The 14965-nt window shown below is 41.2% G+C and overlaps 1 long non-coding RNA gene across 11 annotated transcripts in view; it reads left to right on the forward strand.

Annotated features, from left to right (window-relative positions):
• Positions 1 to 14965, forward strand: part of LOC128851268 (uncharacterized) — a 72559-nt gene that overhangs the window by 27293 nt on the left and 30301 nt on the right. For 3 of the 11 annotated variants that reach the window (XR_008448557.1, XR_008448562.1, XR_008448564.1), the window contains exon 4: positions 10041 to 10177. This is a non-coding gene — a long non-coding RNA (uncharacterized LOC128851268). Of the gene's footprint in view, positions 1 to 10040; positions 12345 to 13306; positions 13430 to 14965 lie in introns of those variants that run through there. The other 8 variants (XR_008448560.1, XR_008448563.1, XR_008448567.1 and 5 more) reach the window with 5 other exon arrangements.

The raw sequence follows: 14965 nt of genomic DNA on the forward strand, positions 1-14965 counted from the left end.
TTACATTAGTTCAGCTCCCAAAGAAAGAGTGGGCAGCCCTTGAAGCCAATACTCCCCATTTAGCTCTGACACATGCATAGTATCCGTTCAATCTGTCATCACTCATTGATTCTTTTAATGCTTTGTTTAGCATGTTTTTAGGTCACAGGGCAAACCCAGCCTCAGTGCAAGTGAATACCACCCTCTGAAACTCTATTTCTATCTACTTATAGCCTACCTGAGGTTGGCCTCACATTTCTAGTTACTGTAGCTCATTTCCAGAGGTTTAGTCCACCGAGGCAGCCAGGAGGGTGCTGGTGACATCCTGATGGGAGGGCATTTAACTGTACTGGAGATTCTTACTTACACAGGGCTGGAATGAAATTGCTTAGTCATATCACTGACAGCTACCAAGGAAGGAACCTGGAAGGCCGATTACATGACAGACTCTTTCTACCACAACTGAAGTTTTTGAGCTGCTCAGTTTTTGTACTGCAAAATAAAAAAAATAATTGTTTCGTTCTCTGTTGTCACCAATACAGACAGAATTTTATAACAATGGTACAGAGGAAAAGCTACCAGCCATAACAGCTACTTCTGTTTTAAAATACCCACTGCTAGGTGAGACTTTCAAGTGTTAAAGGGCTGTGAGCTATGTAACTGCAAGCAACCATTACTGTTGTGTGCAGTGCCTTTGCATGAAGTGAGCCTATAGAGAATATGCATTGAGTCATACTCTTCATCCTGTGCTGAAGTCTTACAGACTGTTTCCCTCTCCTGAGAAACTCGTGCTCACAGCAGAGATGCTGCTGGAAATGTTCCATCCGTATCATCCAGGGCAGATACTAAGTAAGATCTTCCACCTACCCCAGCCAAGGGGAGCAGCCACTTCCTACATATGAGTACTGAAAATTATATTCTTACAATAAAAATTCTAATAAATTTCAGTCCCTCTGCTGTATGCCCAAGGGCTCTGTGTGGACTTACCACACTTTATTTGTATGACTCTCTGCCGAACTATTTCTGAGAATTGTAAGTGTGAAAACAAATAGAAAAGTTATTTGTGAGGGAAAACCTACTGCCTGTATTTGAAATCAGTTTCTAAATTTGTGGCTGGCTAACATCACCCTGATGTTATTGTGCAGTTACGGATTTTGGATGTTCTTTCCGCTGGAAGCAGAGAAGCCAACATGCACCCGCTCTGCAGAAGATCTTCTAAGGGAAAAAACAACCATGTACCATTGCTGAATGCAAAAGTCAAAACAGAGGTGGGAGCCTCTTTTGGCAAAATCTACCTGGCTCCATCAATGTAGAAAAAGACCGGGGAACTTGTGTACTATTGCAACCCAAAATAGGACCATAACACAAAAATAGTAGGAAGCAAGACAAATATTCCTCAGTAATAATTTTCCTCACTCCTCATCTGTCTGGTCTCTCTCCCTAAATCTTTCAATTTTCTGTTCCCTTTTAGTTTTCTGTCTCTTTCAGAGTAATTTTATTTTCCATTTGGGGAGATAGCAAGCCTTTTTCACTGAAAGAGCTGGTGCTCTGCTGGGAGTGACTAGGGAGCAGCCTGAGCAATGTGCTTGCTTTGCTAGGTATTATTATAAAGTTAATTACAGGCTTTTTGGCTTCATAAGAATATTTTAGCTAAACTATAAAACAGAGGTTATGTCCACTCATGATCCTGAAAAATGCTTCATCATGATGACCCACTATCCTGATCAAATGTCAATACTTATTTTCTAGGATCCTGTTGGAAATCATAGCACACGACTACCATCAGAGTGTTACAAACTAGATTTGCCTTCAGGAATGCCCACATTGCAGTGAAAGGTGACAAAATATCCACCACAAAGAATAGTTCTGTTAAAAAAATAGTGTAATGCCATCCTTGACTGCATTAGCAACCCTCTGGCAAACGTGCTTCTGTGCTGGGGAGATGCAGTGGCCAGCAACAGGCACTCATGAAGTGAAGACTTTTTTTTCTCCCATTTGCATTTCTGTTTCAACTCAGCTTCATAAAGGGGCTTTGGTGCCATTCACTGCTTTCTGCAGTAACCTTCCTTTCAGTACTGTGTCTACTTCCAGATCCTCTTTTATTCATCCATACTGGCTGGCACCTCAGTACCTGTGCTCTGCCCTACAAGCCTCTAACTTTCTTGTGACCACAAGCTGGATTTATCCAGCTTTGACAAACTGGTTTTGTCATCAGGAACTGGGTGACATCTCACTCCCTTGCAAAGCCTCCATGTAGGCATTGGGTGCGGCAGACCTGGCACATCTTCCCTCTCCCTCTGTGCATCCAAGAGGCTGAAAAACCTCTTGCAGGACTGTGCCTGGCTTCCACTGGACTGAGGGACACCCATCAGCATCCTTGACAGGGCACAGGGATTCAGTATTTTCTTACTTTCTCTGACAGCAGAAACAGGCGTTGTAGGATCAGTTGCAGAACTGAATTCCTCCCTGTGTCATAGGTGTCCTAAGTGCTTTTGAAACATCTTTCTGCCTGTGTGCATGCCCATCACAGGTCAGCCATGAATGTATCCTCTTCTTTCTGTTTCCCTCTTCCTAGTTCTGAGTGCATCCCTTGGCAGCCCCTACGCATTTGTCCTTCGGAAGTAAATGGACATGGATAATTACTGTGAGGGAAATAGAAGTGAACTTTATAACATTTTAGTGGATCATTTCTTTGTTCAGTTGAATTCGTCTCATTGATGCCATCTGCTTTGGCACTCCCTTTCCACAACAAAAGCAACAGCCGTAATGCTCAGACAGTGCTCTGCCCTTATTTCATAGCCGCTGTTACTAGCAGGTCTGGTGCTTTTCATATTTGCTGACATGACACTTCCTCGTGGCAAGAAGCATTTGTTTCTTCCAAAGTTCCCAAATGTATCTTGAAATCATGTATGCAAAGTTTTTAGTCAACGTTAATATTATCATTCTGGAGGAAGCCAGGCCAGCAAGACTGTGGAAAAAGAATGGGAAGCCTGAATGAATGAAATCGGACTGGGACTTTAGTGGAGAGGCCACTGCTATATAAATTATCTCACAATGGGAAGAAAATGTTGCCTACAATAGGAAGACCAATTTATCTTTTTTTTTTTTTTTTTAACTGCCTTTTTTTTTGATAAAATTTTGTGCTATTGTTTCCAGAATGGTATGTTTGAACGAGTTGAAACACAAAGGGGTAATTTTGGGTAGGCTGACCCCTCAGGTAACTTCTGTATTTTAATTCATAGGCTCACAGCAGAGTTGCAAGCTTCCATATTTTCTTACCCCAAAGGCTTCTTTTCAAATCTAGGGGCTAGAATCCTTGACTTCTTAAATTTAACACATGCTTTTGGATGGAGTCTCCAATCTGGCCTATAATTCTATCTTTTTCCCAAAATTAACCCCACATTTATTTGGGCTAAAACTGTTTCTCTGTTGTTGATGAAGTGCTGTTACTTGCTTTCTGTTTTTACAGGTTTGCAGTATTTTCATCCCCTTCTAATGGTTCAGAGTAGGGGGCGGGGGGAAGGAAGGGTCGCTGTACTCTTTGTTGCTTAGGCTCAGTGTTTCCATTCTTTGCTAAAATGTGACTTTGGTTATTCTAGTAGATATGGTCATTATTTCAGCTGCTAGTTGAGCTAGATACACAAAGACACACAGATGTGCAAATCCAAGCACACACAGAGGCACAGGTTCACATGTACTTTAGAATATGTGGTCTAACGCCTGTGACTTATGCCCCCCATGTCTCATTGCCTGTCCCTGACTGCAGTACGCAGCAGTTCAGCTGGTGGATTGTGCCCTGCACAGAGACTCAAAGCAGCCCTTTCAGTCGCTGTTCTGGACACAACACTCCAGATGAGGTCTCACAAGAGAGGAATAGAGGGGCAGAATCCCGTCCCTCGAGCTGCTGTCATGCTTCTTTTGATGCAGCCCAGGATAGAGTTGGCCTTTGGGGCTGTGAGCACACATGGCTGGCTTATGTTGAGCTTCCCATCAATCAGCAGCCCCAATTTCTTTTACTTTTTTTTTTTTTAAATTTGAATTTGGATTTATTTGAATATAACTGTGTCATTTGCTCATACATATTTATCCTAGGGAAATACCAGCTGATACACATTCAAAAGGGCTGTGGAGACCACTCCAAAGCAGTGGGAGTTAGGCACTCAACGTCTCTGAGGATCTGGACCATCAAGGGTGTAACACAGAGCTAACAGCAGGCAACCCCATAGCACCATCTTGAAGACATGTGGTCTGTTGCCAAAGAGGTTCATCCACCCCACAGCCACCGAGGAATTACAGTTAAGGCTATATTTCAGAGCATGAGAGTGGCTGCTTGGGGACATGATTTAGAAGTAAACAGGTATGGTTGGAGTTGATGATCTCTAAGGTCTTTTCCAACTTAATGATTCTATGATTCTATGATTTAGGGTCACCTCGGTGTTGGGGAGCCAGTCCTGGGAACTCCTGTTGCTGCTGGGATGCACAGCCGGACAGATTCCGTTCTGCTGCCCCCCTCTGCTGTTCGGCCGAGAAAACAGCACACTCCCTTCCCAGTTCCAGAATATCTTCCCTTTAGTTGGTTTTCTTCTTTTTTTGACCAGGTTTAGGAGGGAGGGGGGAGGGGGAGGTAACCTAGCTGCGACTGGATGTGTTTATTGTGGTTGGCAGCTGGCCGCAAAAGCGAAAGGAAATAATGCTGATTTCCTAAGCACCGTAATTCTCCTTTTCAACCTTGTTTTTATAAATAAGGAAGAAAAACGATAATGTGTTGGAAATGCAAAATAAATGGGACACAAAATCAGAGTTGTGGCAGGAGAGATACTGGCTAAATGTGCAGTGCATGGAGATGGGCTGAAGCAAAGAAGCTTTAAAGGTTTAGAGTCAAGGTCAAATGGAGACTGTGGTTCATGTTCAGATTTAAAAATACTAACATGTCTCACTTTTTCAGGATGTCAGTTCCTTTTAAATGAGAATCTCAGAGTAGGGCCTTTATGGATTTGGATTGGACTGCAAAGGAAACAAATTTAGATGCAATACTTCTTCTCTTTCCTTCTAAATATCTCTTTCAAATTCCTTAGCTTTGAAATTTTGGATTCCAGTTTAGTTCAAATAGCAAGCAGAATAAAGGAAAAGGCTTTAACAATGTTAGATAATTACAAATGATAAAGTGACACCCTCAGAATTTTTAAGCCTGCCAGTTTAAGCAACCATTGCTTATATAGAATTAATCATATAGATTGTATTGACTTGCATTTCTTCCTTCAAATCAAACCCTGCTGCCAAGTCATTCTTTATGTGTAAAAAACCAAACAAAACCTCTACCCTTTTTGCTCTGTGTTCTTTCTATGAGTAAACAAAACACACTGCTTGGAGAGCAGATAGACTTTGCTGGCTATCTTCGTCTCTTTCTCTCTTTTTGCTGGATCAGTCATAATTTACTGCATTTTTCTAAAGCCTGACCAGCATTTGCAGTTTCTGCACAATGGGCCAGAATTTCTACAATTCCTGACTTCCTCCGCTCCTCCTTTCACTTTGTCCTGTTTTGCCAGGAATTATGCCAATAAGCTCAAATATGACAAGTTCTGGCATCCTCTGGATAAAAGCCTTTCAGGAGGGCTGTAATTGGTGCGATCGCATTTGATCTCTGCCCACCAGTGAATGTCCAAGATGGTCTTGAGCTAATAAATACAGTGAACTGAAAGGTCTTCTTCTCTGGCTGCTGAGCCAGCTGGTGAGGTGAAGGCAGCCAGGCAAGATTTTAATTTTCTGTGTTCAAGTGCTGTGTCTTTAGTGGCTACCTGGTCCATTTAGTATTTTTCCCAGGGTGGAGTGGGGGAAAATAGCACTGACACTGCAAGAAGAGCTGTGGAAGAACATGAATTTCCATGTAGATTATCACACTGAGGGCCATTATTCACAGAGAGAAAAGAATAATGATAACAGATTTAAGTCTGCTCTAAATCCCTGCATTAGACTCCCATTCTCAACTAAAGTAGATGCACCATGACTTGATTTAACCTCTTCAATAACAAAATTAACTTGGTCCAATTGAACTAGTTTAACCTCACATAGGAGCTTCCCTACAGGAATTTAATGTAGTTAAACAAATCCTCAGAAATTTTACATCTTTGATAAATTTGGATAGATTTTCCTATAGATCTTGACATCCATAAACCCTGATTATTGCTAATCTAGGGAATCTTCATCCTTTTTGAGGGCCCAAACAGCCTTTCCAACACATTTAGTAGACTAGAAATTTAATGTGATCAATCCGTAAAGCAAAGAATTGATAATATAGCCACACACTGTAAGAAATGGAGTCACGTATTTTAAAATCCCGGTTTTCAGGCATTCCATGATTCATTACTCAGAGAAAAGATCAGATTCAGGTTTGTTCTTTGAAAATCTGGATTGCTGGAAGCTGTGTGAGTAGAGAATGCCAGGCCTCTTTTAATTAACGTAGGCTGCATCTCATCTTTCTGACAGTTGCAGTCAGCATAATGTCAAAAACCATGCCTGCTGACTGCATGTATTGAAAACAGAGGATGCAGCCTCTCCTTCCTTCTCAAATCGTAGCACTGCCTTAAAGCCACTATAACAGGGGTTGCTTTCACTTGTTTTCAAGCATCTGAGTTTCCTATGTTCAAGCTTCCTGAATTTCAGATCAAAAGAGAGAGATTTACAGTATCAACTCTGTAATCCCATGATATCAAGAACAGAAGCTTTAACTAAATACCCAAATTTTCATGCAAAAATTGCAATTCTGCAGCTGCCTGCATTCCAAACAAGCCTGCCCAAAGCATTTCATTTGCCTAGGTTATCATTCCTTATTATCTACCTAGCACTGACAGTGGCTGTAAAATCCCTGCAAATGGTAGCATTTCAATTTATTTCCATGTTCACCTTGTAGAGCATACTCGTGACATGAAAATGCCATAGAAATGCTAGGTAATTATTATAATTATGTAACTCCTCAGCATCCAGGAGCAGAATTAACATTTTGACTGGTGCCTATAAGAAAACCAGAATACATTTCAGTACGCCTGGCATTTTTGATCTCTTAAGTAATCTTAAACAAAATTGCACTGGCTTAGTCAGTGTGAAAAAAAAAAAAAGCAACTTCTTATAATCTTCACTGTGATGATAATACATGTATTCCTTCATTTAAATAAAATCTCTGAACAGCACCTGGAATTTTACAGAGAAATCCTGCGCTGGGGATTTGTATGCAGTGTGCTTGCATATGAAATGTCAGAATTGCATGGACAAGGACAGCAGTGAAATTTAAAAGGTGAGGGATATGACAGATGGCTGAGCAGAAGTGGTCTGCATTGCCATGGAGAAAAGCCTGGTGCCTTCCTCAGCAATCAGTGCTCAAGTCTGCAAGAGTCTGGCTGCTATGGAAGCATCCAAGCCAGGCCTGGGTGTTGCAATATGCCAGTTTTCCAAGAAACAGCTTGATACACAATGTGTACTATTTTTCATTTTCTTGAGGGAGGATGGGAGAACTATCAATGTATTTGTGGCTGTCATTTGGACTTTGACTTACCAATGCATTTATTGACACCTAGGAAGATTTCTTTGAAATAGAGATGACATTGTGACTATCAGCACATCCTCCTTGGAAATTATTTCTTTCCCCCCAGAGCCAAGGGAGAGCAGGAAACCACTATTTGTGCAGCATCTACTAATTACTACTCACTGTTCTGTATTTAGTCTGTGAGAAAGGTCTCATGTTCCTCCCTTGAGACTGATAACAGTTAGTCTCTGATTTTCAGGGAGTTTCACCACCCTTTGTGGTCGTGCTGTTGTCAGGGGACTGCACTCCCAAGAAGCTTATGCAACAGCCAGTTAGAGCTGATGCCCACACAGTGAAGAGGTTCCTGTTGGGTCAGGCTCGAGACTGTGTCTGATTATAGCTGAATCTGGGAAGAAAGCAGTCCATGAGCCCAAACTTCTGGGTTTGGAGTAATTGCTGAGCAATGGAGGGAAGCAGGATTGAAAGAAAGGGAGAATATTCACTGAAAGGAAGCATGAAAGCTTTCTGCCTTCCAGGGCTGAAATTCTCTAGAAATATAAAGGTCTACCAGAGAGAATTTAAACAGTGACTCATCCATAACTGCAAGCAATGGGTGCCAAAATAAAGATAGTTAAGCCAGTCTAGTTTAATTTCTTACCATTGCTAAAACATTTAATGACGGTGAAAGTTTCCATTTAATTTGTGAGAGTGAGGCTAGATGTGAAACAGTATCACAGGAGTTTGAGTGGTACAGGCACTCCATGAAATGTGAGCAAACCAAAAGGATGGTGAAAGCATGGAGGAATACATGACTGACCCAATGAACCAAAGCTGCAATTTTGGGAAAATGCTGAACTCTTGACAGGAGACTAGGCTGAGTCTACGGTAGAGCAAAACACTCAGAAAAGTCTAAACCCTTGACAAGACAATCAAAATGTAGCCTGAAAGTCCCCAGCCACAGCGAAGCTCTCAAAAAGTGGGCAGTTCTCTGAGACCTCATGCGTAGCAGCAGACCCGAGGCAGAAAGTGGTGTGAGTCTCCAACAGACAGTATGTGAAAGAAGTGAGGTGCATAAATTATGCAAACTCCCACCCCCAGCCAATGTCATGCATTTGGTAACCAGTACTGCCATGAGTTGTGCTCTCTTGGAAAAGATGGCAACAGCCGGGGAGGGGGGGAAGGGTGACAGCAGTCACACAGGTGACAAAACGGCCCCCAGCGTAGCAGCATGTGACATTGCTATGGACAGTGAGTGCCAGCAGATGGGATGTGGATTCATTTTCAGCTGGATGGGAGCGTGCAACCTAGTGTGCTGTCAGAAGAAAGTATCTCACAGTACTGGATGAGCAACCATAGGATGGAAAAGTAAATTTTACAGTGGTAAGGAAAGCCCCTTTGAAAGTCTGATACAGCGAGTATCAGTTCTGGCGACAGATAGGAGACCGAAAGGCCATATGCTAGAGAGATGGGGGTGGAAATGGCATAAACAGCAGCTCAGCAGTATTACTTTATGTTGCTTGGGTCTAGACTGTTTTATCTGAAGTCAGTCCAGTCCTATTTGTGGATTGCAGGCCATTGAATCAACCCTGATTCTTAACCCTTCTCCAGGGAACAGATCCTGCAAAAGGAAGATGCTAGGCTGGAGGATGTTTCTTTTATTTTGTTTAGACAGGGAAGACGTTTTGCCTAAGAGCAGCCCCTAGATTTGTTTATAAACCCTGTTTTTAGGAGATCCTTATTGCAAAGAGAGATAAGTAGAAGGGTGTCCTCCTGTCGTTTTCAGCCTCTTTCCTCCTGGAAAAGGACCCCAGGCAAACCCAGTGCAGGGTTCAGGAGAAAGACAGAAGAGGAAGGGGAAGGCAAAGGTGGTGACACCTCGTTTTCAAGAGAGGAGGATACTGGCATAGAGAGCCCTTCAGGGCTCAGATCTGGTCAGTGGCTCTGATTCTCCCATTGGGACTTACAGAGTACAAACAGCTTCAAAAGGGACATTAATGATCCAAATGGGAGCATGGCAAAAAGAGAGCAGAGAGAAAAATCAATTACGAAAGAGATGTAATCATGCAATATCAAAACTTCAGTGTGCATTTAATTTCTGTGTCAACAGAGCATGGTTTGTGCTCATGGTTAGCAGGGAATGGACTCAGGAAGCTGTGTTGAAGTCTTGGCGTTGTGTCTGATTCACTTCATGGCCTTCAGGAAATGACTTAATTGTGGGGTCCAGTGAGCTGCTGAGCACATTCTGAGGAGCATTTCTTTCTCTGCAGCAAAGCAGGGTTTCTGGAGCAGAACAAGAGCTCAGCACCTCAGAGGGTCAGGATGTGCTCACTGAAAAAATACGTTCCCCTTGTGTTTGTAGCTTGCATTAAAATTGAGCCCGGCTGTGCTGCAGCCTTGTGATGTACATGCGGACTTGGTAATGTATGTTTTTTTCAGGCCAGAACAGTAGATATCCTCAATCCACCAGACTTCCCTGGCTTTCTTGTGCTAAGCCTCTAAAATCCTTGGTGTTTCTTCTCTGACCCTGTGCCTTCACTTTCCTCAGGTACCCTCTCCTTAGATATGGACAAGCCTGACACCTCCAACAGCAAGGCCCAGAAATTATGAACACCAAGAAAATTCAGCTATGTGCAGGTCATGTGTTCATAAGATCAGCCATGTAAGCATTGCTATAATTAACAGGTCTGTATAATGACATTTAGTCATCAAGCACTGCTTATGTTAAAACCCCATTTATATTTTTAAGATATGGTGATGATTTCACATCTATATATATATACACACATGTTGGTAGAAATTCTGTGTTCATATTAAAGAGGCATAAGAAACTGCTTTTTATTTAAAACTACAACGTATATTCCTGTTGGAAAAGAAGCCTCTCTTGTCTGCATGAGCTCTGTTACTGTGTAGTATTTCTGTTTCTGTTTGATGGGTCTCTACAGCTTCTTTCTTTTTTTCCTGGTGCTCTTCTGTGCACTGCCACTACCCTCTGACTTACTGTATTTCCCTGGGCTTTTGTTATTATTGATCACATCTTCATAGTGTGCTGGTGATTACATGTTTTAGGAAAGTGCTACCACCATATGTTGCCTAAATTGTTTCATTTTACTGGTTAATCGAAGAGGTTTGAAAGAATTAATTTCCCTTTTTTTGCTATTGAGCTGTTGTTCCAGGAGTTCCAGGAAGAGATGTCTCTTATAAAACTGTGCTAGGAACTGCTGTCATTGAATTAAATTGAGTTAGGTTGATGCAAATGAGAGCAAAATTTGGCCCCATCTGTTCTACATAATCTAGTTCCTAAATCAGGAAAAACAGTCACTGAGAAATGACATCCAGTATTTTATTTTTGTGGGAATCTGATTTTTTCACTTCTAAAAAAGCTAGTCATGCAGACTAGCACGCTAAACAAGTTGGCTTCATCTAGGATGATATTTAAAACCTTTTTTGGTACTTTTTTAGATAAGAATATGTTTCAGTATTAAAAGGATCATTAGCTTTATTTATTGGACAAAAGAGACTGAGGATTCGGAGTATTCAACACTGCTATTTTTAGAGAGGATAACTAAAGGTGAGTGAAAAAGAGACAACAGCGTAGTGCTTAAGTACATCACACTGTCTTGAAGAAAGAGTGACATATTTTACCTGAGTAAGTTACCTGAAGAGTTCCAAACCTACTGGCCTTGAGGAAGCCACTTCCTGCCCATGGATACCTGTCCCTCCCCAGCACCTGACTGGGCTCCTCAATGGAATCTGCTCTGTTATGCTGTGCCAGTCCTCTCCACATTGCGATGAACAGGCTTCACATGGCAGTAACATGTAGTTCACATTACTCTCTTTACTTTTGGAGATGGTGTTAGAATTTCTGTGTATATTACCGACATTTGCTAGAAGACTGTGGGACAGAAATATCCATACATGTGACACTGCTCTATGAACCTAGGGATGTATTAATGGATTGATCAATAATCTGCTTTACAGCAGTAGACAAGCAAATGCTGTTACAGGCAGCATTTCAAAAGCTGTTGTCTGGGGAGAAGGAGATCTCCTAAAAATCACAGTCCATCTGTAGTTTATAAAAACCCCATAGATGACATTAAAATGGCTTACTGAGTGTGGTGGTATCCAGGTGTTTCATCTTGTGGTTGTTCTTGCACAAATGGTTGCCAACATGTGCAATCCCACTCCTCCGTTACGGAACTGTCTCTCTGCTTGCATGAGATCAGGTAGAGGTGATTAAATGAAGTCAAGCACTCTATGATTCCATGATGGTGATTGAGGTACCTGGTTACAGAAGAACAAGAGCTCTCCAAGAGTCTTACTGTTTACCAAATGCCAAGAACAAGACAACAACCAACACATCAAAGTTAGGATGATTTTTGGGGAATGAAGACTTGAAGTAGTTTATCACTCATCGTCAAATGTCCTCAGGCAGAAGAAGAGTTATATTAACTTTTAAAAGGGACTTAGAAGTTGAACTTTAAATTATTTGCTATGCAAGGGATATATTATGTACCCTTTGAAGAACAGGGCAAATTTAGAACCACTGCACTGGGATGCATGATGATTCTACTATAATGAAAGGCTCAGTTTTGTAATATCAATATCTGACTATTTACTTTTCTCTTCAAAGAGAAGATCCTCTCAAAACTGCTCATCTTACTGGAAATGATACTTTATGAAGTGTCAAACCTTTCAGTGAAATTATTTGTGAATAATTTATATTTATAATACAAGAATGTGTTAATCTTCACAGAGTCTATTTTCATATAAAGAGTACATGGTGTATCTTAATAAATCCACCACATCCCAGCATTTCACCTTTGATAATATTATTGGAATACATTTCTTTTGATGCAAAATTAAAATGAAGGAATGACTTGCTTCCTGATATTATGTGATGATAGCCACTGATCTATTTGAACTTCAACGATCTGATTTTGGATTTATTAGCTAAGTGACTGTGCGCTTAGAAACTCAGTTGTTGAAAATATGTAAAATCTAGCAGCCTTTAAAACAGAAAAAAGGCCAAAAAAATTTCTAGGTTATATGTTATTGGGGTATCAGGGTTGGTTTATTTAATAAATAATGCCAATCTGGAGTAGGAAGAACATTCTGCCCTTAATCTCGGAAATACTTCCACACTGCTTCTTAATTTACCAGCATAAATAAGAGTGCACTATACAAGGGGACTGAATCAGGGACCTGTGTGTATCACAGAAGAGTACAGAGGACATTAAAAAGAGAAAGAAATGAAGGTTTTTAGATTAAACAGTTGATAGTTGGCATAGGCAGTGTTTATAAAAAAAAGATTGGTGCTGCATTGGTGTTGAGAGATGAAGAGAGAAACTGAGGCTCTGACAATAGAGACATACAGAATTTGAGTAGTGCCACAACCAAGGTGCAGTCTCTTATTGACCCTGACTAAGACAGAGCTCCTGTGAGGATTGAGATATTTCTTATAAGAGCACCTCTGGGGCCCCTCACTCAAGGAGAATGTATTTGCAGGCACTCAGGATATATGCAGAATTTACCCCTTATTTTGTTCCTCTATATTTGTACAGAAAGTAATCATTAAAAACCTTTCTGATATAATTAGTACTCTATCAAATTTTCCAGGAGCTCTCATTGCTCTTAAGCACCTCAGGTAATTACTGTGCTGGGGACTTGCCATGCCCATGAGCTCACCTTGAAATCAAATTATTAATAGTGGGACTAATGCTCATTTGACTTAGTCTTTAAAAAACCCTGACTGATTGCTTCAAAAGCTACTGATAAAAGAAAACCCACATGCATTGGCCTGTCTTCTTGCAGTAAGCATATTACCCGTTACAAAACAAGATATGTTGCTGCTGATCGTATGTGCAGAAGAAACCTATGGAAGCTGCAGTACCTGTATGGAACCCAAGAGAGCTTGTGGATACAAAGACTAAGAAGGTAACAGGAAAATAGTTAAAATTACGGCTGAGTGCCTTCCTCTAACTAAGCCCTCTCAGTAGTGCTGTGTAATAGGTGCAGTCTTAATTTGCCACGACCTCTTACCATCTGAATCACCTTAAAGGGCATTTTCAGCTTCTCAGCCAGGCAGTACGGAATTGCAGCCCTTTTTCTGGGAAGACCATTGCACCTAGAACAGTTTCCAAGAAGCAGCATGTAAGATTTCAAGCTGGTTAGTGCTGCAAGTGGAGCAGAAGGTGGTCACTCATCCTAGAAGCTAAAGGCCCAAATATTTGTATACTTAGTGAAAGCAAGGATAAAAATATCTGGCCAAACGCAATGGGACAAGGCTCTACATCTGTAAGCAATCTTGTAGTGTTCAGGGAGCTCAGAGGCATCAGGTACTTGACTTCCTGGGCTGTCTCTGGACCACCTCTGCATAGGTCAACCGAGTCAAGCGATTTGGCTTGTCCTAGAAAGACAGAAGGCAGAAAGTCTTGTGCAAAACCTCAGATACTTCTGGGTTCAAACGCACTTGGAGGCAGAAGGCTGATATAAACCTGGACTAGTATGATACAGGTTTCTCCAGCTGGTTTCCTGAAAGCATGGACTGGTTTCAGTGTTCAGCTTAACAGTTTGTTTCTTAACTGAACCTGTGGAGACGTAAGACACTTTGCTTTCTGGTTCATAATTGCATGATGCTTACTTTATCAAGCAAAATATTAGCCACAAACTAAAGGCCTAATTTACCTCTTTTAGGAATCAGACACACTTGGGTACATATGATGGGTTACATACGCATTCCCTAAGGCCTATTAAAATTGATTTTACAGTTTAATTGCAGAACAGATGCGGGCAAGTGATCAGGGCATATTTTCCACAGAATTAATAAAACAAACAGCCTTTGGCAGCTGGATCACTGAATGAGAAGCATTAATTGGAAAGTTAGCATTAAACGTGATTGTTAGTATCCTGTCTGCCCAGCGTCAGAGAATCAAAGATAACTTCTGGGAAATCCTCTCAATTCTGGAGGTAAAATGAGTGTGAAAAAGAGCAGGCCAAAACTTGGACAAAATGATACAGGCCACCTGCCAACAAAGTTTGCAGATCACCTGGCAAACCAAAGATGGACGTGTCCTGGCAGTAAGGGAAAAAAGTGGAGCTGATGCAAATTTTCCTCAGTATTTATCAACACTATTATAGCACTGTAGCAAGAAAAAAAAACCAGTCAGATGAGTGACAGCTTTTTTTTTTTTTTTACATCTTTCTTCCCCTGAAATATATGCCAGGGAAGTGTCAGCTGAGACATCTGGGAACTTCTGAAGAACGAACTGCAAAAAATTAAGCCACAATCCATAAAACCTAGTGAGAACTGTTTTGAACAGTACCAAACCCTCAGCAAATGAAGATGTACCTGAAGCAGCAGTCTCCAGCTAGCTGCACCTTTTATTTCAGGCTCAAGTGACCAAAAAAAACCCTCTGACAGGGAGAGAGGGAAGTGTTTTCATAAAATGCTGTTTCTTTGGCATCAAAAAT

This window comes from Cuculus canorus, chromosome 2, assembly GCF_017976375.1.
Source record: "Cuculus canorus isolate bCucCan1 chromosome 2, bCucCan1.pri, whole genome shotgun sequence".
Lineage (NCBI taxonomy): Eukaryota > Metazoa > Chordata > Aves > Cuculiformes > Cuculidae > Cuculus > Cuculus canorus.